This window comes from Panthera tigris, chromosome B3 (assembly GCF_018350195.1).
Source record: "Panthera tigris isolate Pti1 chromosome B3, P.tigris_Pti1_mat1.1, whole genome shotgun sequence".
Lineage (NCBI taxonomy): Eukaryota > Metazoa > Chordata > Mammalia > Carnivora > Felidae > Panthera > Panthera tigris.
In genome coordinates, this window is record NC_056665.1 from 33395378 (window position 1) to 33418041 (window position 22664).

Sequence of the window (22664 nt, forward strand, 5' to 3'; positions counted from 1 at the left end):
AATCTTTGTGGTCTTGGTTTGGGCAAATAGTTCTTAGATAACAAAAGCACAATCCATAAAAAAAACTGATAAACTGGGGGTGCATGGGTGGCCTGTTAAGTGTCCGACTTTGGGTCAGGTCATGATTATGGCTCGTGGGTTCAAACCCCATGTCAGGCTCTGTGCTGACAGCTCAGAGCCTGGAGCCTGCATCTGATTCTGTCTCCCTCTCTCTCAAAAAGAATAAATAAACAATAAAAAAAATTAAAAAAAGAAAAACTGATAAACTGGAATTCACTAAAATGGAAAGAACACTGTTAATAAAATGGAAAGACAGGCCAGAGGCTAGGTGAAAATATATGCAAATCATATTTAACAAAAAACTTGTATTTAGAACACATATATTTTAAAAATCTCCCGAAACCTAATAAAACAAAAACCCAATTTTAAAAGTAGGTAAAAGATTTGAACACTTTACCAAAGAAAATCTACACAGAGACACGAAAAAGTAAGAAAAGATGCTGAACATTATTAGTTATTTGGAACACAGGAATTGAAGCCACAATGTCACCACCATAAGCCTACTAGAATATGTGTGGGGAGAGAAGGAACCTATCAGACAATACAAAGTACTGCAGAGGATGTGGTACAACTGGAACTTTCATACACTGCTGATGGGAATGCATAATAATACAGCCAACAAGAAAATATTTAACAATTTCTTATAAGGTTAAACACATATTTACTACAACCTCAAAATCTCATTAGGAATTTACCCTGAAACTTATGTTCACCCAAAATCCTATATAAGGAGGTTTACAACACTTCATTAGTACCTGGCAAAAACTGGAAACAGTCCAAATGTTCCACAACTGGGGAATGGATCCAACAAACTGGTATGTCCACAATGGAATAACACTCAGCAATAAAAAGAACTATGGCTATATATATAACAACATGAAAGAATCTCAAATGCAAATTCTAGGTGAAAGAAGCCATATTCAAGAGGTTACATATTGTATGATTCCACTTATATGACACCGTGGAAAAAGTAAAACTACAGGATTGCATATAAATCCCTGGTTGCCAGGAATTAAGGGTGGGGGAGGGTTTGAACGAACAGGGTAGAAGGAAGGAATTTTTTAGAGGGCCACTATGGAACTGTTCTGTGTGTAGATTGTAGTAGTGGATACACAACTCCAGACACTGGTCAAAATTCATGGAACTGTACACCAAAAGTATAAATTTTATGTAAATGAAAATATAATTTTTAAATATTAAGTGTAAAAGTTTTTAACCTACACTGGAGCACCTATAACGGAGTTGTGGCTGTTTAAGGTACAATACGTGTCGGGGTACCTGGGTGGCTCGGTAGGTAAAAAGTTTGACTCTGAATCTTGGCTCAGATCTTGGATCTTAGGGGTGGGTTGTTAATTCAAGGCCTGTGTTGGGTTCTGTACTGGGTGTGAAGCCTACGTAAAAAAATGAGGCAGGGGTAGGGGGGAAGAATGGGGCACCTAAATGGCTCAGTTAGTTAAAGCATCTGACTCTTGATTTTGGCTCAGGTCATGATCTCAACAGTTCGTGAGATCGAGCCCTACTATCAGTGCAGAGCCTGCTTGGGATTTTCTCTCTTCCTCTGCTTTTTCCCCATTCTCCCTCAAAATAAAATAAACATTTAAAAAGAAAATGGGCAGCCACTCTGGAAAACAGTATGGAGGTTCCTCAAAAAATTAAAAACAAAACTACCCTACGACCCAGCAATTGCACTACTAGGTATTTATCCAAGGAATACAGGTGTGCTGTTTCGAAGGGACACATGCACCCCCATGTTTATAGCAGCACTATCGACAATAGCCAAAGTATGGAAAGAGCCCAAATGTCCCTCGATGGATGAATGGATGAAGAAGATGTATATATATGTATGTATACACACACACACACACACACACACACACACACACACACACACACACAATGGAGTATTACTCAGCAATCAGAAAGAATGAAATCTTGCCATTTGCAACTACGTAAATGGAACTGGAGGGTATTATGCTAAGTGAAATTAGTCAGAGAAAGACAAAAATCATGTGACTTCACTCATATGAGGACTTTAAGAGACAGAACAGATGAACATAAGGGAAGGGAAACAAAAATAATATAAAAACGGCGGGGGGTGGGGGACAAAACAGAAGAGACTCATAAATATGGAGAACAAACTGAGGGTTACTGAAGGGGTTGTGGGAGGGGGGATGGGCTAAATGGGTAAGGGGCACTAAGGGATCTACTCCTGAAATCATTGTCGCACTATATGCTAATTTGGATGTAAATTTAAAAAAATAAAAAATAAAACAAGTTAATAAATAAAAAAAAGAAAGTACAAGTGTCAAAAGAACAATGCTGAATAGAACACAGACATGAAATTATTCAGTGCCAGGCACTTTATATACATTATTATTTGATTTAGTCATCACATCGATACTTTATATAAGGTAGGCATTATTCACATTTTACAGATAAGGTTAGAGAGGTTAAGTGACTTGACCCAAGATGAAACAGATTAATAGGATCTGAATATTAGGAAAAATTTATAAAAATGTATGCTTATAGTACCACCCTTAAAAGATTCTGATTTAAATGCTTTAGGCTGGGGACTAATAAAAGGAGAGAAATCACCTATGCATGCTACCAAAATTCTTGATTAGTTGTGTAGAACATCAATTCAAGCTCTTGGTTGAAATAACTCTTCATCCTATTCTTACTGGCGTTCCTTTTTTTTTTTTTTTTTAAAGATATAAACAAAGCAAGAAAAGACCTAACACAATCTGAAATCTCATATATTCTCTAGCTGTAAACTCTAAAACAATGGTCCCTCATTTGGGCTGTGTATTAAAATCTCCCTAGGAACTCTAAAAATATCAATACTTAAACTTCACCAGAGCAATTCTGATTCAATTATCTGGAGTGGACATGGGTATGTGAATTTCTTACTCAAATTTTTTTTACCTAAAATTCCCCAGATGATAGTAATATGCAGACAGAATTAGGAACTACTGCTCTAAATAGTTTCCAACTGTGAGAGCTCTGAAAGAGTATACATTTAGAACTCTAATATGAACACAGAAGTGTAATACTGTAGTAATTTGAAGAAAATTACATTCTAAGGTGATAGCAAGTGTTTGCTTTGAAAGTATCTACAAAGTTCTGCTTTTGCACTTTTTTAAACTTTATTTATTTTTTGAGAGAGAGAGAGCATGCAAAATCAGGGGAGGGGCAGACAGAGAGAGGGAGAGAAAGAATTTCAAGTAGGCTCCGTGCCATCAGTGCAGAGCCTGACTCGGAGCTCAATCTCACGGATCTGTGAGATCATGACCTGAGCCAAAATCAAGAGTGGGACGCTTACAGGACTGAGCCACCCAGGCACCCCCGGCTTTTGCCCTGAAAAGTAAATCTGAACATGCCAACTGTCCCAGCTGAGGCCTTAATATCAATGCACTATCATCCTCCATTCTTTGATCAAGTGGTTCTCAATGTGGGTAGCATTTTAGAATCATCTGAGGAACTTTCAAATACCTGTATTGGGCCACACCCCACAACAAATACATCATCGGACGAGTGTAAGGAAAGAACCCGTGCATTACCATTTTTTGAAAGCTCATTGGCAATTCCATTACACAGCCAAGATGAAGAACCACAATTCTAGTTGTACACATGAATGCAGAGCCTACATTTAAAAGAATGTGACAGATCTCCTAGTAGACTCAATCAAGTTACTGAGTAACATTCCAATGATTAGTATTGTGGGGAGGCAACTATTTTTTGACATTAGACGTTTGACTTCGGCTCAGGTCATGATCTTGCAGTTTGTGAGTTCGAGCCCCACATCGGGCTCTGTGCTGACAGCTCAGAGCCTGGAGCCTGCTTTGGATCCTTTGTCTCCTTCTCTCTCTGCCCCTCCCCCACTTGTGCTCCATCTCTGTCTCAAAAATAAATAAATGTAATCAAAAAAATTTTTTTTTAAAAAGGGAAAGCTCAATATTAAATGAATGGGTTTTATAATATAATAGTCTAGGATGAAGCAGCAAGAAGACACTTTTTCAGCCCAATTAACATACACAGAAAGGCCTCAAAGTATAGCTTTTCATCTATCTCATAATTTGATCTGAAATGAAATTAAAAAGGTTATACACTCCATCTCAAAACTCAGTTTGACAATTTTCCTACAAAAGAATGGGCTCATAAAAAAGAATGAAATCTTGTTGTTTGCAACAACATGGATGGATCTAGAGAGTACCATCCTAAGTGAAATTAAGTCCGTCAGAGAAAGACAAATATCATATGATTTCACTCATATGTGGAATTTAAGAAACAAAACAAATGAGCAAAGGGGAAAAAAAAGACAGGCAAACCAAAAACAAACTCTTAACTAGAGGGAACTAATGGTTGCCAAAGGGAAGGTGGGAGGGAGATGGGTAAATAGGTGTTAGAGATGAAGGAGTGCACTTGTGATGAGCACCAGGTGTTGTATGAAAGTGCTGAATCACTATCTTGTACACCTGAAACTGTATGTTAACATTGTATGTTAACTGAAATTTAAATAAAAACTTCTTTTAAAAAGGCCTTGTTTTTATAGTATGTTTCCATGTAGCTTAATCTACATGCTCCTTAAGAGAGCTGCTGCTGATCCAAATTTTATAGACTATTGCTTCGTAATGCCTTACTTAATATTAGGAACCCAAAAGCCATAAAATATAAAAAGTTCTACATAGAAATATTTGCAACACCTAAAGTAAACAGTAAATAAGCAAACACACAAGTCCATAAAAAGACAATCCAACACAAATGGATGGTTTATGAATTCTAAGAATACAATTAGCTGAAAAACAAGAAAATATTCAACCTCCTTAATACAGTGGTTTGTTTTTTTTAATGTTTTATTTATTTTTAAGACAGGGAGAGACAGAGCATGAACAGGGGAGCGTAAGAGAGAGGGAGACACAGAATCTGAAACAGGCTCAAGGCTCTGAGCTGTCAGCACAGAGCCCGACGCGGGGCTCAAACTCATGGACTGCGAGATCATGACCTGAGCCGAAGTCGGCCGCTTAACCGACTGAGCCACCCAGGCGCCCCTTTAATACAGTGTTTTTAATTTACCACAACGGCTAAAATCTTAAAAATTTATAATATGCAGGGACAGAGGAGGGGAAATGTCCCATGTTAGCGAAATGGCAACTTTGGTAAAATTTTTGTGAGAATAGTTCGGCAGAACTCAACAAAATTTAAAACACACATGACCATAGAGCGCCTGGGTGGCTCAGTCAGTTGGGCATCTGACTTCAGCTCAGGTCATGATCTCGCGGTCCGTGAGTTTGAGCCCCACATCAGGCTCTGTGCTGACAGCTGGGAGCCTGGAGCCTGCTTCGGATTCTGTGTCTCCCTCTCTCTCTGTTCTCCCCTGCTTGTGCTCTGTTACTCTGTCTCTCAAAAATAAATAAAGATTAAAGAAACCAATTTTTTTTTCTTTTTTTTTTCTTTTTTTTTTCTTTTTTTTATTTTTTTTATTTTTTAATATATGAAATTTACTGTCAAATTAAGAAACCAATTTTTAAATGCAAATGACCTAAGATAGGATCTAGAGATTCCACTTCCAGGAACCTACTCTGCAGAAATATGTAAGTGTAGAAGGGGAAGGAGAAGAAATTTTACATGCACATTATTTGGAAAAGCAATAAGGCAAAGATAACCTACATTCTTCCAAGGGGGGGCGGAATGCCTATAAATTATGCCATATCCATACTTAGAACATTATGCAGCAATTAATAAACAAAAAGAAAATAGGTCTGTACGCATGCACATGGAAGCATATCCATGACACATCACTAAGTGAAAAAGAAAAAGCAAGTTACTGAGCAATGTATAATATTTTTGAGTTTAAAAAAAGGTAAAGTTCTATGATATATTCAATACATAATAAAATGTTTAAAAGGATTTATATTAAAGTTGCTCTGAAAAAGAAAAAAATAAATAAAGCACCTCTGGAGAGTTACCACCCTTGAGGGAGGCGCTTATTTGGGAATGAGGTGAAAATGTGTTTTTTTCTGTATTGTATTACTTTTGTAACAATCAACTATAAACAGTATAAGTCTTGCTTCTCAAACTGTAGTTCACAAAATCAATCACCTGAGAATCTGTTAGAAATTCAGAATCCTAAGTCTCAATCCACATCTACTGAATCATTTCAACCAGACTCTCAAAGGTTCCTCTCACAGGTTCCTGAAGTGATATATATGCATAGTGAAGTTTGACAAGCACTGATACAAGCTACAGGAAGTTCTGAGAGTTCGTTATACTATCTTAAAAGGTTTCATTTCCATTTCTCCTTAATTTTAATTAAATACTTGATTTCTTTTTAAGAAATTATCATGTAAAGGTGGTTGAGCATCTGACTTCAGCTCAGGTCATGACTTCATGGTTCGTGAGTTCGAGTCCCGCATCAGGCCCACTGCTGTCAGCAGGGTCTCCTTAAGATCCCCTGTCCCCCTGTCTGCCCCTCCCCCACTCATGCTTGCTCTCAAAAATGAATAAACATTTTGAAAAAAATAAATTATTATATGCAATTCAGGTATAATTTTTCTTCTCTTAAAAGATATAGAAGTATGTTGAGAGCTTTATACTAAGAATCACTAAAAAGCTGCAATATAATTAATGCTTAATAAATGACATTCAACAGAATAAATTATTTATGTATCCAAAGTTCACACAGTACCATATACAAAATGGAAGAGTAGTATCTGTCACCAAAAGATGCTCTGGATTTTGATTATTCAGGATTTGATGAAGGGTATAAAAACCACTAAATAGATATTCTGAGCAAAGGGGGAATTAATAAAGGAATTGAGTGCTTGATTTGTAGATGGACTGGAGGAGTGGGCAGTACAAGAACGACACCAGAATACTATACAACTGAGTCACAAGGAGCTCTTCCTGCACAAGCCACCAATGGAACCACTAAATTCAAGAATGGGAGATGATCCAAGGATTAGAAAGCTAGAATCAGGAAGTCATCATTACCACTGCCACGACTGACTCTAGATACCCAAGAAGCCAGGTGATGTAGAAAGCAAAACAGAGTCTATCTGCTGCCTTTGCCACAAATGCCTCTGGATAATGCAGAAGAATGGCCAATGCAATGCTACATTTCTGCTACTGCAAAAAAAATCTCATATCCTTACAACTGCAGGAAAAAAAAAAAAAAAAAAAAAGGAAAGAGGAACAGCAGAAAAAAGAAATAGTTTTTGGTTTTCTAGCCCAACAGAGCACAAAAAGGTACTTCACAGAATTGAGGAAGACCATCACAGAATTCCCAAATGGCTTAAAAGCTGTATGCATTTAAAACAAATGTACAACTGGGGCGCCTGGGTGGCTCAGTCGGTTAAGCGTCCGACTTCAGCTCAGGTCACGATCTCGCAGTCTGTGAGTTCGAGCCCCGCGTCGGGCTCTGGGCTGATGGCTCAGAGCCTGGAGCCTGTTTTCGATTCTGTGTCTCCCTCTCTCTCTGCCCCTCCCCTGTTCATGCTCTGTCTCTCTCTGTCCCAAAAATAAATAAACGTTAAAAAAAAAATTTTTTTTTTAAAAATAAATAAAACAAATGTACAACTAAACAGCACTAATCCTCAAAGTTTCCAGTTTCGAATATTTACTTTTAAGCTACCCTCCAAGAAGGAAGGTAAAAGACAAGAGTAAAATGTTGAAGGTCATGCTGTTAGGAGACTTTCCCATTGAAGACGCTGCTTGGAGATTACTTCAGCAAAAAGTTCACAATTTCACTCACTACCCTTGGACATTAATTAAAATAAAAATTTAACACTGACAAGTTTTGACCAACTACATAGAATTCTGTAGATCCATGACACTTAACTTGAAATTGTGCTGAGGTATGCATTTGAACTCCACATGTAATCCTGTTGTACCCAAACTTGCTAATGAATACATTTAGCCAACTACCAACAATAACATCTCAAATTTGGCTTTGCTGTTCTTCACCTGCCCTTGTACATGCATATTATGAAGGCAATTACTTCCTTCTATGTCATCTTAAATTTGGAGAGCCAAGACTTCACCTCTAGAGAATGTCAAGAGTTTAATCAAAATTTAGTAAAAGAAATGTTTCTATTAATAGAAGAAAGGATACTATCACTGTGTGTATCATTTGATTTATTCTGTATTCAACCGCAAACCCAAGTGGGGCATGTGATGGAAGGGATATATCTTATGTAAACAGTATAAACAATGTTAGGTAAAACTTGTATTTTACATCAGAAAAACAAACTGAAGGCTTTACATAGCACTATATGCTTTTAGCATCTAGTTGATGAACAGCCAAGTCACTTCCAACAAATATAACCCTAGTTTTAAACGTTTACCATTACATGAAGCCCCATTCAAGGCAAGATTTTCTTGGGTCTCAGTCTCCTAACTGAAGGGGAAAAAATGCCCATACTCTTTGAGAGGAAGAAAAATTCCTACAGATAAAAGGGTAAGAATTTAAAGGAAAGTCCAAGAACCAGGTAACTCCCAATTCCAAACTACCCTGGCATAACAGCTAATTTAAACCACAAATGAAAATTCTATATAGTCCACTTTATGTTACTTGACTATTTTTGCAGTAATTCAGAATTGTTAGAGAATTATTTAAGAATCCTCTTAGTTATCTATTCACACGTTCACCTCTGGGTTCCAATTGTCAAGCCCAAAGTATTAGCATTCTATACATAGCTACTGTGGCACCACTGAAAATGTTCCACAAACACACAACCAAAACGTTTTGAGTGACTTCAATGTACCGCACTTAACACAACCACTAGCCATCTCCAAACTACCTGAAGATGACATACAAAATTGAATTCGTTCTGTTAAGTGAACTGAATATTGTTAAGAAGTGTTGTATATAGTTTTTTCTTCCTTTGGAGGCACTTCAAAAAAAAAAAAAAAAAGATACACATTCCCAACTACTTCTTAAGAACAAATTTTAACAGTACATAATTTGAACTAGTACTTCCTCCTTTCTTATCATAGCAACTCAAAATACCTATTGATAAGTGGTAGGATTCTGACTAACAATTCACAATTTCTTTTTTTTTTTTTAATTTTTTTTTTTTTAACGTTTATTTATTTTTGAGACAGAGAGAGACACAGCATGAACGGGAGAGGGGCAGAGAGAGAGGGAGACACAGAATCGGAAGCAGGCTCCAGGCTCTGAGCCATCAGCCCAGAGCCTGATGCGGGGCTCGAACCCACAGACCGCGAGATCGTGACCTGAGCTGAAGTCGGACGCTTAACCGACTGAGCCACCCAGGCGCCCCACAATTCACAATTTCTTAATGACACTCCATGTATGTATAGATGGCATACAAAAATTTGTACAATATAAACACAAGTGAGATTCTCTGAAACCCATAGTGCTTATTTAAAAAGTATGGGGGTTTTAATTTTTATCTCAGAAAGATCTTACTTAAAAAAAGCCACTGTAAATTTCTTTAAAGCTCAAGAAGTAGCCATAAATTCAAATGATCTTGAAATAGACACATACATACTCCTGTATCATTTAAAGAAAGTTTTATAACCAAGCTATAACAGGCCATGTACATCTGCAGTACATTTTCTTGCCAATTATTCTCAAAACACACAGGCTCAATGATTAACAATCATGACAAAAGGAACACATGGCATATACAACCGGAATCATCCTCTTTTCGTGAAGCTTGTAATGAATACCTAGCCTAAGAACACTTCTACATATACTCGCTGAAAGGATTTTAGAGAATAAAGATCAGTGCTCACTGTGGCAGCACATATGTTAAAACTAAAACAATACAGAAATTAGCACGGCCCCTGTGCAAGGATGCCATGCAAATTCAGGAAGTGTTCCACATTTTTGTGTCAAAGAGTTGGGAGATCAATTAAGGAAGAATTTTCCTGATTGATTAAAAATAACTTGGTTATGCTCACCTACTCCTGCTAGAAGTTTACCCAGTATATTAACATAGTGCACAATAAAAACAAAAAAGCCAAATAAGTAATTAAATAATGACAGTATCACTAAATGTGGATCTTTAATAATGGGGTTGAACTGAATCACTGTTTAAGCATTTTTTAAATTTAGTGTATGTGCATAGTTTTAAAAGTTAATTATAACCTCAAGGTTTAACAATCCTCTCTGCCACATCTCAGTCAATACTGATTTCCAATCCTTTGAGGCAAGTATTTTAAATTCTTTTCACTGTTCCTTCTAGTACTTTTATCCCAAATAATATGCTTTCTCAGATAGTTACTATCTTTCTATTTTAGATATCATCTATCACAATGTTCATTGATGATGATTTTGCACTCTTACATGCACCTTCCCTCCAGTCTTTCTTGTGCAGTTTTATCATCATTTTTATTTAAGCCACTATCCATTGTTTGTAACAATCACCTAACAGGAATTCCAGAAAGAGAGGAGAGGGAAGAAAATTACCAAAGCAGTATTATAAGTTCATTTCTCAAAGCTTTAAAAGGACGCAAATCTGAGGGTGCCTGAGTGGCTTGGTCAGTTAAGTGTCCAGCTCTTGATTTCGGCTCAGGTCATGATCTCATGTTGGTGAATTCAGGCAACTAGCCGATTTGGGATTCTCTCTCTGCCTCTCTCTGCCCCTCCTCCCACCCATGTGCATGCATTCTCTCTCAAAAAAAGTAAATAAACATTAAAATAAAGGACACAAATCTTCCAGTTAAAAGGGTCCACTAAGGCCCAACACAATAAAGAGACTTGAAACAACCAAGAATAAAGAGAAAAGGCTGAAACTTAAAAAAAAAAAAAAAAAAAAAGTCATCAAGAAACGAGAACCAGACTGGTATTGGACTTATTAGCAACAGTAAGTGCAGAAGGCAGTTATCTTTCATCAACATTCAATCCAGACTTTTCCAGCTAGCCCATCTAGCAACCAAATTTGAAGACAAATTAAAGATACTATCAGGGCCACAATGAGTAACATCATAAAGTTACATGGGAGTTAAATTAAGGATGTAGCCCAGCAAAATTAGATTAAATCAAGAAAAGACACAAGTCTAAGAAAAAGGGTCCAATTCAAGAGTTAGTGGGAAGAGTTAGTGATTACAACAGCAGGATGGAGGGCTCCAGAAGTGTAAATACAATCCAAATGACCTTGATATCAGAAGCATTGTTCTTGGGAAGGTCCAGAGTATTTGGCATTAAGCCTGTTTAAAAAAAAAAAAAAAAAAAGCATAATAATCGTAATACACTATTTGGGCTGTCATAAAAACAAACACTGTTCAATAGTGTCATTTTTTTTAAATTTTGAGAGAGAGCAAGAGCAGGGGGGAGGGGCAGAGAGAGAGAGAGAGAGAGAGAGAGAGAGAGAGACAAAATCCCAAGCAGGCTCTGCACTGACAGCGCAAGGCTCAATCTCATGACCCTGGGATCATGGTCTGAATGGAAACCAAGAGTGGGACCCAACTGAGCCACCCAGGCACCCCTCATCACGAGTTCTTAATATACGATTGTTACCTTGGCTCTTTTCTCCAACTTGTGATTTTAAAAAAGTCATTTTGTTTTGTGATCATAGTCAAGTCTTAATTTGCTCATAGCTTGATTTTTTTTTCCTTGAAGTGACACTTGATGGGGCGCTTGGGTGGCTCAGTCAGTTAAGCGTCCAACTCTTGGTTTTGGCTTAGGTCATTATCCCAGGGTCGGGGGATTGAGCCCTGCATCAGGCTCTGTCTGCACTGACAGCATGAAGCCTGCTTGGGATTCTCTCTCTGCCTATCCCTCACTTGCACTCTCTCTCAAAATAAATAAACATTAAATTAAAAGACAGTTCAGAGAAATGTTAAATTAAAACCAATAATATTTTATCAGACTAATGAAAAATTTAAAGATTCTTAATATACTGTGTCAGCAAAAGAGCAAAGAAAATGACAGTTCACACACTACTGGCTAAAAGATAAACTCAATAACCTTTGAAAACATTCCATCTTATTTATAAAAACTATGAATGTCTATACCCAAAGTCCAACAAACCCACTTTGGAGGTTAGGTTAGGTTAGGTCAAGAAAGTAAAAGGAAGGGAATGATAGGAAGAAGACACACAATACGAGTGAACAAAATGCCCAACAATAAGAAAAAAGATAAACTGATATGTCCCTATTAGAAAATACTGTACAATTTTTAAATCCACAGTAATACTGAAGGAAAAAATAGCAACTTGCAGAATAAACTAAACTGGAGCAGGAAGCAGGAAAGAGCACCAATATAACATTATTTTTCTTCTAAAATAAAATACATTTCAACTTTGGATTCATGTTTATTGACATAAGAACACTATTTAAATTTTTTTTAATGTTTTTCTTTTTTTCTTTTTATTTTTTTGAGAGCGAGCGAGAGAGAGTGTGAGCAGGGAAGGGGCAGAGAGAGAGGTAGACACAGAATTCGAAGCAGGCTCCAGGCTCTGAGCTGTCAGCACAGAGCCCAATGCAGGGCTTGAACTCATGAACTGCAAGATCATGACCTGAGCCGAAGTCAGAGCCCAAAACGCTATTAAAAAAAAAAAAAAAAAAAAAAAAAAAAAAAAAAATCAAATCTTAGCAATGATCTAGATCCAGTTAAACAGTTCCCATCTTCACACCCTTACTAACAATCCCTTTCAAAGAAGACATTAATAACCAACATGCATCTTAAAAGGGGAAAAGCAATCCCTATCAAAATAACACCAGCATTCTTCACAGAGCTAGAGCAAACAATCCTAAAATTTGTATGGAACCAGAAAAGACCCCGAATAGCCAAAGCAATCTTGAAAAAAAAAACCGAAGCTGAAGGCATCACAATCCCAGACTTCAAGACGTATTACAAAGCTGTAATGATCAACACAGTATGGTACCGGCACAAAAACAGACACTCAATAGAACCCAGAAATAGACCCACAAACAGGTAGCCAATTAATCTCTGACAAAGCAGGAAAGAATATCCAGTGGAATAAAGACAGTCTCTTCAGCAAACGGTGCTGGGAAAACTGGAGAGCAACATGCAGAAAAATGAACCTGGACCACTTTCTTACACCATACACAAAAACTCAAAATGGATGAGAGACCTAAATGTAAGAAAGGATGGGGCACCTGGGTGGTAAAGTCGGCTGGGCATTCGACTTTGGCTCAGGTCATGATCTCATGGTTCATGAGTTGGAGCCCCACATCAGGCTCTGTGCTGATAGCTCAGAGCCTGGAGCCTGCTTGGGATTCTGTGTCTCCTTCTCTTTCTCTGCCCTTCCTTGCTTGTGCTCTCTTTCTCTCTCTCTCAAAAATAAATAAACATTTAAAAAATTAAAAAAACAAAAACAAAGTAAGAAAGGAAGCCATCAAAATCCTAGAGGAGAAAGCAGGCAAAAACCTCTTTGACCTTGGCCTCAGCAGCTTCTTACTCAACATATCTCCAGAAGCAAGGGAAACAGGAGCAAAAATAAACTATTGGGACCTCCTCAAAATAAAAAGCTTCTGCACAGTGAAGGAAATGATCAGCAAAACTAAAAGGCAACCGACAGAATGGGAGAAGATCTTTGCAAATGACATATCAGACAAGGGTTAGTATCCAAAATCTATAAAGAACTTATCAAACTCACCCAAAAAACAAATAATCCAGTGAAGAAATGGGCAAAAGACATGAATAGACACTTCTCAAAAGACGACATCCAGATGGCCAACCGACACATGAAAAAATGCTCAACATCACTCATAAGGGAAATACAGATCAAAACCACGATGAGATACCACCTCACACCTGTCAGAATGGCTAACATTAACCACTCAGGCAACAACAGATGTTGGTGAGGATGCGGAGAAAGTGGATCTCTTTTGCACTGCTGGTGGGAATGCAACTGGTACAACCACTCTGGAAAACAATATGGAGGTTTCTCAAAAAATTGAAAATAGAACTACCCTATGACCCAGCAATTGCACTAGCAGATATTTATCCAAGGGATGCTGTTTTGAAGGGGCACATGCAACCCAACATTTATAGCAATGCTATCGACAATAGCCAAGGTATGGAAAGAGCCCAAATGCCCATTGACTGATGAATGGATAAAGAAGATGTGGTATATATATACAATAGAGTATTACTCATCAATCAAACAGAATAAAATCTTGCCATTTGCAACTATGTGGATGGAACTAGAGGATATTATGCTAAGCAAAATTAGAGAAAGACAAATATTATATGACTTCACTCATACAAGGAATTTAAGATACTAAACAGACGAACCTAAGGGAAGAGAAGCAAAAATACTATAAAAACAGGGAGGGGGACAAAAACGTAAGAGACTCTTAAATATAGAGAACAAACAGAGGGTTGGTGGAGGGGTTGTGGGAGGGGGGATGGGCTAAATTGGTAAGGGCATTAAGGAATCTACTCCTGAAATCACTGTTGCACTATATGCTAACTTGGATGTAAATTTAAAAATTAATTAATTAAAGAAATAAATAAAAGGGGAAAAAAACTAAAAACTAGAAGTTACTTTTGAAATGTCAACAGTGGCAGAGGCAGAATTAGAATGAACCTAGTTTGCTTTATATTAGTTTGCTTTATATTAATCCAGATTTGACAGTTTTAAAGAAATTATAGGCTCGTGACAAATATTCATTTTAATATTGCCATACAAGGTAAGCAATGATTTATGCTCTCTTTAGACTGTGAAATACATAAAATACATTTGGAAGAAAGGACTAAGTATGGAATAAGAGAGTAAAAAAGTTAACTAAAAAGGATTCCAAGACCAAAAAAAGAGCCATCTTAAATACCAAAACATCTTGTTTCAACACAATTGATTCAAAAAACCTCTACTATGGTATACCATGAAACTTTGAAATACATTTCCACATTTAAGAGAATGCAGACTAGTTCTCCTCAATATAATATATAGTTTATTAAGTATTAACTACTAACCTCAGCCTTTTGGGCCAGAATTTAGGCAGCAGATACTTAAGATCTTAGGTTTTATAGTCATTTTGAAAATCCAGCAATCTTCATTGAAAACCAGATACAAACCTGTATCTGCCTTTTCATTTGGGAAGCCTTAAAAAGCACTGTATTAACCTATTTAGAAAAACAGAGCCCCTTCCTTTTAGAAGTATATCAACAAAGAAAATGATGCACATATCTGTATCATGCAGCTAACCCTACAATCTTACTTTGTCAGCCAATACTAGAGTAATATAAAGAAGCAACCTAGGGGCGCCTGGGTGGCGCAGTCGGTTGAGCGTCCGACTTCAGCCAGGTCACGATCTCACGGTCCGTGAGTTCGAGCCCCGCGTCAGGCTCTGGGCTGATGGCTCGGAGCCTGGAGCCTGTTTCCGATTCTGTGTCTCCCTCTCTCTCTGCCCCTCCCCCGTTCATGCTATGTCTCTCTCTGTCCCAAAAATAAATTAAAAAACGTTGAAAAAAAAAATTTAAAAAAGAAGCAACCTAATCACCTTCGATGTAAGCTTTCCATTTCTCTTTCTTCAAACATTTGCATTATATTGCCTGAGTTCTTAAAATTTGCCTGTGATTTTGTCTTGGAATTCAGTATAAAAAAACTGTTGCTCTCTCATTCTAATATAGCATTTAAAAAAAGAAAGCCAGGTACTGGTATTGTAATTGCTATCATTTTGCAAGCAAATGGATACAAATATCTAAGCAAATGGTACAAACATTTAAATAGAAATGTTTAAACTTCCTTCCAGAAGTTAAGCCTGGAAGATTCAAATTATTTCCATCAAAATATTCCAGAATCAGATATATATTAATGTATATTTTATACATATACACACATGGCCAGATCAATCTAGCTTTCCTCCTTTTCCTCCCAGTTTTACAAATGGGTCCTCTGTCATCATAGTTTCTGAAAATTAACCAACCAGGTCCATGAATCAAGCAAACAGCATGAATACCCTCCATTTAATCATTTCTTCTATTATTTAGCATTAAAAAAAAAACAACAAAAAAAAAGACAATGGCACACATCAATTTACTATTGCCTAAGTGCCAAGTAAGCTTCTGGTTTAAAAAACACAAAACTGTACCCTTTATAAATGGATATATCAAGTCTGTCATGTCAGAACAGGCTTGTCCTCAAGAGGCTTGTCCTCAAGATTTACAGGATAAATGGTAGGCCCTTAAAATAATGACGTACTGGACTTGCTGCCAAGTGTGCTTGCACATATGTGTATTTAATGGTCCTTTAATGACTTGTCTTTGGAATGATTCTGTCCTACCTTTGCTGCTGCAGCCCGCCTGTCCTTTGCATCACTGAATTCATACTTCTGGAAGTACCCAATATGCACTGTAACAGACAGATGGACAGATCAATGGGCCACAGCGGCAAAGGCCAGATAGACAGACTTGATAAAAATTAAAATCAAGGTATATAAAGGGAAGGGGGAAACCAGAAGAAAACATATCTATCTATATTCTATAAGCAAAATGCCTGAACTTCAGGTCTACAGTCCTCCCAAACACATACCCAAATAAACTAAATTTTGATTTCTTTTCTTTCAAGTAGAAATAGTACCACTGCAGTAATCAGTATTTTTAATACCATTAACAGTTACAGATATGGCAAGCACTTCTGTAACCATGCCACACAATTTCTTCACAGGCTGCTCTTTAATACACAAATTATCACATCCAAAGACATTTTATACCAAAATTAATATGGCAATTATTACATGTAGAAAATTTCTCTAATACCAAAGTCTACTAGAATCACAAAATAAAACTTTATTTCAGCATTTTACCATTCTACTTTTCCCTGTCTTCCTAGGTAAAAATGGTTGCTAACACCACATCTAGATAACTTTGGGTGCTTAAAAGAATATATGATAGTGTCATTTAGGCCAATTACCAAGATTTGGTAAAACATTTATATACAAAACTACCATCAGTATCTTTAAAATCTATGTAGAGTCCTCCGGTTACTTCAAGTCCATACAAACAAGTATTCACACTTCAAGAAGTTTCTAAAAGTTATTTTTTAAAACACACCTTAAATTCCCAAAATGCTAGCTTGCTTAAGTAACCTTCATTAAAAGCTTAGATCCAGAGGTGCCTGGGTGGCTGTTAGTTAGGCGTCCAACTTGATTTTGGCTCAGGTCATGATCTCACAGTTTCTTCATAAGTTCGAGACCCACGATGGGCTCTCTGCTGACAATGTGGAGCCTGCTTGGGATTCTCCCTCTCTTTGTGCCCCTCCCCTGCTCGTGCTCTCTCTGTCTCTCTCAAAATAAATCAATATACTTGAAAATAAAATAAAACAAAACAAAATAAAATAAAATAAAAGTTTAGAGATCCATGTAAAAAGCCACTTTAATTTAATCAGACATTTTATTTTGCATACATCTAAAATAACATGGATCCATTCTCCATGTTTAACAAAGACTGAAGAAAAACACTTCCCATTTTCAATGGGTCTAACCATTTATACAATTCTTACTGTAACCTCTCAAAAAAATAAGCAGGTAATTAAACATGATAATCAAATGTAATGCATGATCCTATACTGGAAGAAGAGAAGTTATAAGATGACATACTGGACAACTGCAGAAATGTCAAAGTGGTGTGTATATTATTAATATTTTCTAGGGTAACATTATTCAGATATAATTCACACACCACTTTGAAAATTTACTTTCAAAGTGTATAATTCAGTAGTTTTGATTATATTCAGAGTTGTGACACACAGTTCTATCAGCCATTAATTTTAGAACATTTCATCACCCCAAAAAGAAACGTCATACCTGGTAGCAGCCACTCCCCAAACCTCCTTCCCTTCCCCAACAGAGCCTCTGACAACCACTCATCTTTTTGTCTCTGTGGATTTACCTATTTGGGATATTTTATAAAAATGGCATCATAAAGTATGAGGCCTGTTGTGACGTTAATTTTTTCATTTTGGGGCTCATGGGTGGCTCAGTCGATTAAGTGTCCAATTTTGGCTCAGGTCATGATCTCGCAGTCTGTGAGTTCAAGCCACGCACTGAGCTGACAGGATGGAGCCTGGAGTCTGCTTCAGATTCTGTGTCTCCCTCTCTCTGCGCCTCCCCCTCCCCCGCTCAAAAATAAACATTAAAAAAAAGTGTTTTAAAATTTTTTTTCCATTTACTTTGCTTATCTAGGAAAGTCAACAAGCTGAGAGCTTACCATGGACATCAAATAAGTCTGTTTTATTGAGGGAATGGAGAGGAACAATTAATCTGGAAGTCAGTTAAATGAAGGCTGCTTAAAGCTTCAACTACACTATTTTTCAACTACTCATTTTACAGATAAGGAAAGAGCATCTATTAAAATAAATGACACCAAGTTATACAACTGATAAAAAGCAAAGATGGACCTGAACTTAGTTCTTTCTATATATGATGCCAAAGACTTAACCACTAGCTCTTTTGTCCTGTTATAAAATTTACCAATTCCTACTGATTCCACACCCTAATTCCTTGAATGTCTATTTCAACCTTGCTAACCACATCATATATTTCTTGCTCAAACTATTTTTAATTTTTAAAAATGTTTTACTATTATTTATTTTGAGAGATAGAGTATAGAGAGATAGAGCAGGAGGGGGGCAGTGAGAGAGGGAGACACAGAATCTGAAGCAGGCTCCAGGCTCTGAGCTGTCAGCACAGATCCCGACGTGGGGCTCGAACTCACAAACCGCGAGATCATGACCTGAGCTGAAGTCAACCTGAAGTGGTCGCTCAACCAACTGAGCGACCCAGGCACCCCTCTTGCACAAATTATTGAAATAGACTTCTCACTGTTCTCCTTGCTTCCTAATCTCATCCTGTTCTCATTTATTTCCTATACTGCCAAAGTGGTCTTTCTACACACTAATCCCACATTAATTTGTTTTGCCAGGTCCTAGGGGATAAATGCATCTCATTTAGAACTATGCTAAAGCCCTTCATAAATTGCCTACCTGTCTAGCCCAGCTCCTACCACACTACTTCCCATACCATACCATACCATTAACAGCTTCTGCCTTTGCACATTCTATTCCTTCTATTCCTCTGGCTGGAATGCCTTCTCCAATCCCATCCACCTAGTGAGCTACTACTATTCATTTTGCAAAATCTAGCTTTAGATCATTTTCCACCAGGATTTGTCAGTCCTTACCAGAAAAAAGCATTAAACAAACATTCCTTCTCTGACCTTGTATGTCAGTGATATGCTGCACATATCACTGTATTGTAACTTATTTATACATGCCTCTTTAAAAAGTTGCCCAGGGGCACCTGGGTGGCTCAGTCAGTTAAGCTTCCGACTTCGGCTCAGGTCATGATCTCGTGGTCCGTGAATTAAAGTCCGCATGAATCCAAGCCCCGCATCGGGCTTTGTGCTGACAGCTCAGAGCCTGGAGCCTGCTTTGGATTCTGTGTCCCTGCCTCCCTCTGCCACTCCCCCCAGTCATGCTCTGTCTCTCAGAAGTAAATAAATGTTAAAAAAAAAAATTTTTTTTTAATAAAATAAAATAAAAAGTTGCCCAGTATTTGTATTCCCCCAGCACAGCTTAGCAGCTCAAGAAATATCAGTTGGTAAAAAATCAAGTACTCAATTTATATAATGTTCTAAATTAACTGAAGCATTATTTTGAAGAACCCATTAACCTCAGAGAATATGCAATGGGAAAAAGACAGCCTCTTCAACAAATGGTGTTGGGAGAGCTGGAAGGCTACATTCAAAATACTGACCACTGGCTTACATCATACACAACAAAGATAAATTTATAATGGATTAAGGACCTAAATGTGAGATCTGGAACCATAAAAATCCTACAAGAGAACACAGGCAGTAATTTCTCTAATCTGGGATATAGCAACTTTATTCTAGATATGTCTCCTAAAGCAAGAGAAACAAAAGCAAAAATAAACTATTGGGACTACACCAAAATATAAAGTTTCTGTACAGCAAAAGAAGGAAACAAAACTAAAAGACAACCTACTGAATGGGAGAAAATATCTGCAAAGGACGTATCCTATAAAGGGTTAACATCCAAAATATATAAAGAACTTATATAACTCAACACTCAGAAACCAAATAATCCAGGGGCACCTGGGTGGCTCAGTCGGTTAAGCGTCCGACTTCAGCTCAGGTCACGATCTCACGGTCCGTGAGTTCGGGCCCCGCGTCGGGCTCTGGGCTGATGGCTCAGAGCCTGGAGCCTGCTTCCGATTCTGTGTCTCCTCTCTCTCTACCCCTCCCCTGTTCATGCTCTGTCTCTCTCTGTCTCAAAAATAAATAAATGTAAAAAAAAAATTATTTAAAAAAAAAATAAAAATAAAAAAAAAAGAAACCAAATAATCCAATTAAAAATAGGTGGAAGACATGAACAGACATTTCTCTAAAAGAATCTAGATGGCCAACAGACACAGGAAAAGATGTCCAACCCAATTCACTATCAGGGAAATGCAAATCAAAATACAATGAGATATCACCTCACACTTGTCAAAATGGCTAAAATCAAAACCACAACAACTGGTGTTGGAGAGGATGTGGAGAAACAGGAACCCTCGTGCACTACTGGTAGGAGTGCAAACTGGTGCAGCCACTCTGGAGAACAGTACAGAGGTTCCTAAAAAGTTAAAAATAGAATGACCTTATGGTCCAGTAATCACACTACTGGATATATATCCCCAAAATACAAAAATACTCAAAGAGATACATGCAATCTCTATGTTTACTGCAGCATTATTTACAACAGCCAGATTACGGAAGCAGTCCAAGTGTCCTCTGATAGACGAACGGATAAAGATGTGGTATATAATACACAATGGAATATTATTCAGCCATAAAAAAAGAATGAAATCTTGCCATATGCAACATGGATGGAGCTAGAGAGTATAAAGCTAAGTGAAATAAGCCAGAGAAAGACATAACATATGGTTTCACTCATGCGTAATTTAAGAAACAAAACAAAAAAGGAAAAGCAAAGGAAAAAAATTTTAAAAAGGAGAGCGAGATAAACCAAAAAATAAACCCTTAACTACAGAGAACAGACTGATGATACCAGAGGCGAAGTGGAGACATGGGCAAAATAGGTGATGGAGATTAAGAGTACACTTGTCATGATGAGCACTGAGTAATATATAGAATTGTTGAATCACTATATTGTACACCTGAAACTAACATAACACTGTACGTTAACTATACTGAAATTAAAATTAAAAACTTAATAAAAAAAATTTTAAAGTACATGTGTGAGGCCGTTAGCAGGCAAGAAACACGTAGGCATTCCTGAAAAATTTGTTCTCAGCACCCAGAATTCCTTCCTACCCACTCCAATCCCATAATTTAGAAAAACAACTGCCCCTACTCCCAAATATCCTAGGGTTCTGAAGGCATTTTAATTGACCAATGAACTTAAAAGACACAGTGTCAAAAATGCGAAGGTCCAATCCCAGACTGGATGAACTTTTTCCTTAGCTTATGGCTGTGTCCACATCCTTATCATACCCGAACTGTGGTTCTTCAACTTTTATCACAATACAGTAATTTGGAACAACAGTTTCATCTACATGGCTGATATCACACTATAGAAATGAGTAGTTCTGACCAAAAGCCTTGCTTCTGGCGGTGCTAATCCTTTCTTAAAGCAATTGTAGGCTGCCCTCCCCCAATCAACATGGGGTAGCTAGAGCACAGAAAGCCTCCCTAGGAAGTACGGCAGAGCTAGAGAGACTCCTTTTTTATCTCTCTTCAAAGATTTGTTAGTATACACTGCAATTGTTCCGCTCTGACACAGAAACAAGTGAGCAAGAAAAAAAAAAAAGGTGTCAAATCTTTGACATTCTGGTTTAATAAAAATTAAACTGATTAGATTCACTCATTAAACAAATAACTATACAATCACAATCAAAAGTACTCTACAATTGTAGGAATTTAAACATTTATACATGTGCTTCGTTTTCATACATTACATTTTCCTCAAAAGTATAGTTGAATTAGAATGCAAAGAACTGGAACACAAGAAGCCCTGGCTAGTTGGGTGGCTGCAGAACACGAACACACACACACACACACACACACACACACACACACACCTTAAAAGAAAAAGAAAAAGGGGCGCCTGGGTGGCTCAGTTGGTTAAGCAGCCGACTTCGGCTCAGGTCATGATCTCGCGGTCCGTGAGTTCGAGCCCCGCGTCGGGCTCTGTGCTGACAGCTCGGAGCCTGGAGCCTGTTTCAGATTCTGTGTCTCCCTCTCTCTGACCCTCCCCCGTTCATGCTCTGTCTCTGTCTCAAAAATAAATAAACGTTAAAAAAAAAAATTTTTTTTTAAAAGAAAAAGAAAAAAAAAGAATGTGGACTTGTTCCAATACCTGGAGACAGAGAAAGTGAATATTCAGGAGGAAAGCATTGTATCCTCCTAGTTCATTTTATTACCAAAAAAGATGGGCAGGAGATGAGCTTTTACCCTGTTTCAGTTTTCACAGGCTTTTGCAGATCTAAATATTCCAAAGTGCTTACTACAAGAGATGCCATAGAATACACAGTGCATTTTTATGTTCTTAAATTAATAAAACAACTTTGTAGACAGGAAAAAAAAAAAAAACATTTAGGGTCTCAAAAGGAGGATAAAAATCAAGTTAGGAGAAGGGTAGAGG

General features: G+C 37.4%; 1 protein-coding gene and 1 non-coding gene across 2 annotated transcripts in view; one reads left to right on the forward strand and one right to left on the reverse strand.

Annotated features, from left to right (window-relative positions):
- ARIH1 (ariadne RBR E3 ubiquitin protein ligase 1) overlaps positions 1–22664 on the reverse strand; it is a 119705-nt gene that overhangs the window by 74632 nt on the left and 22409 nt on the right. The window lies entirely within an intron of this gene.
- On the forward strand, positions 9812–9915 carry LOC122239809. The gene has a single exon (XR_006219195.1). It is a non-coding gene; the product is annotated as a U6 spliceosomal RNA (small nuclear RNA).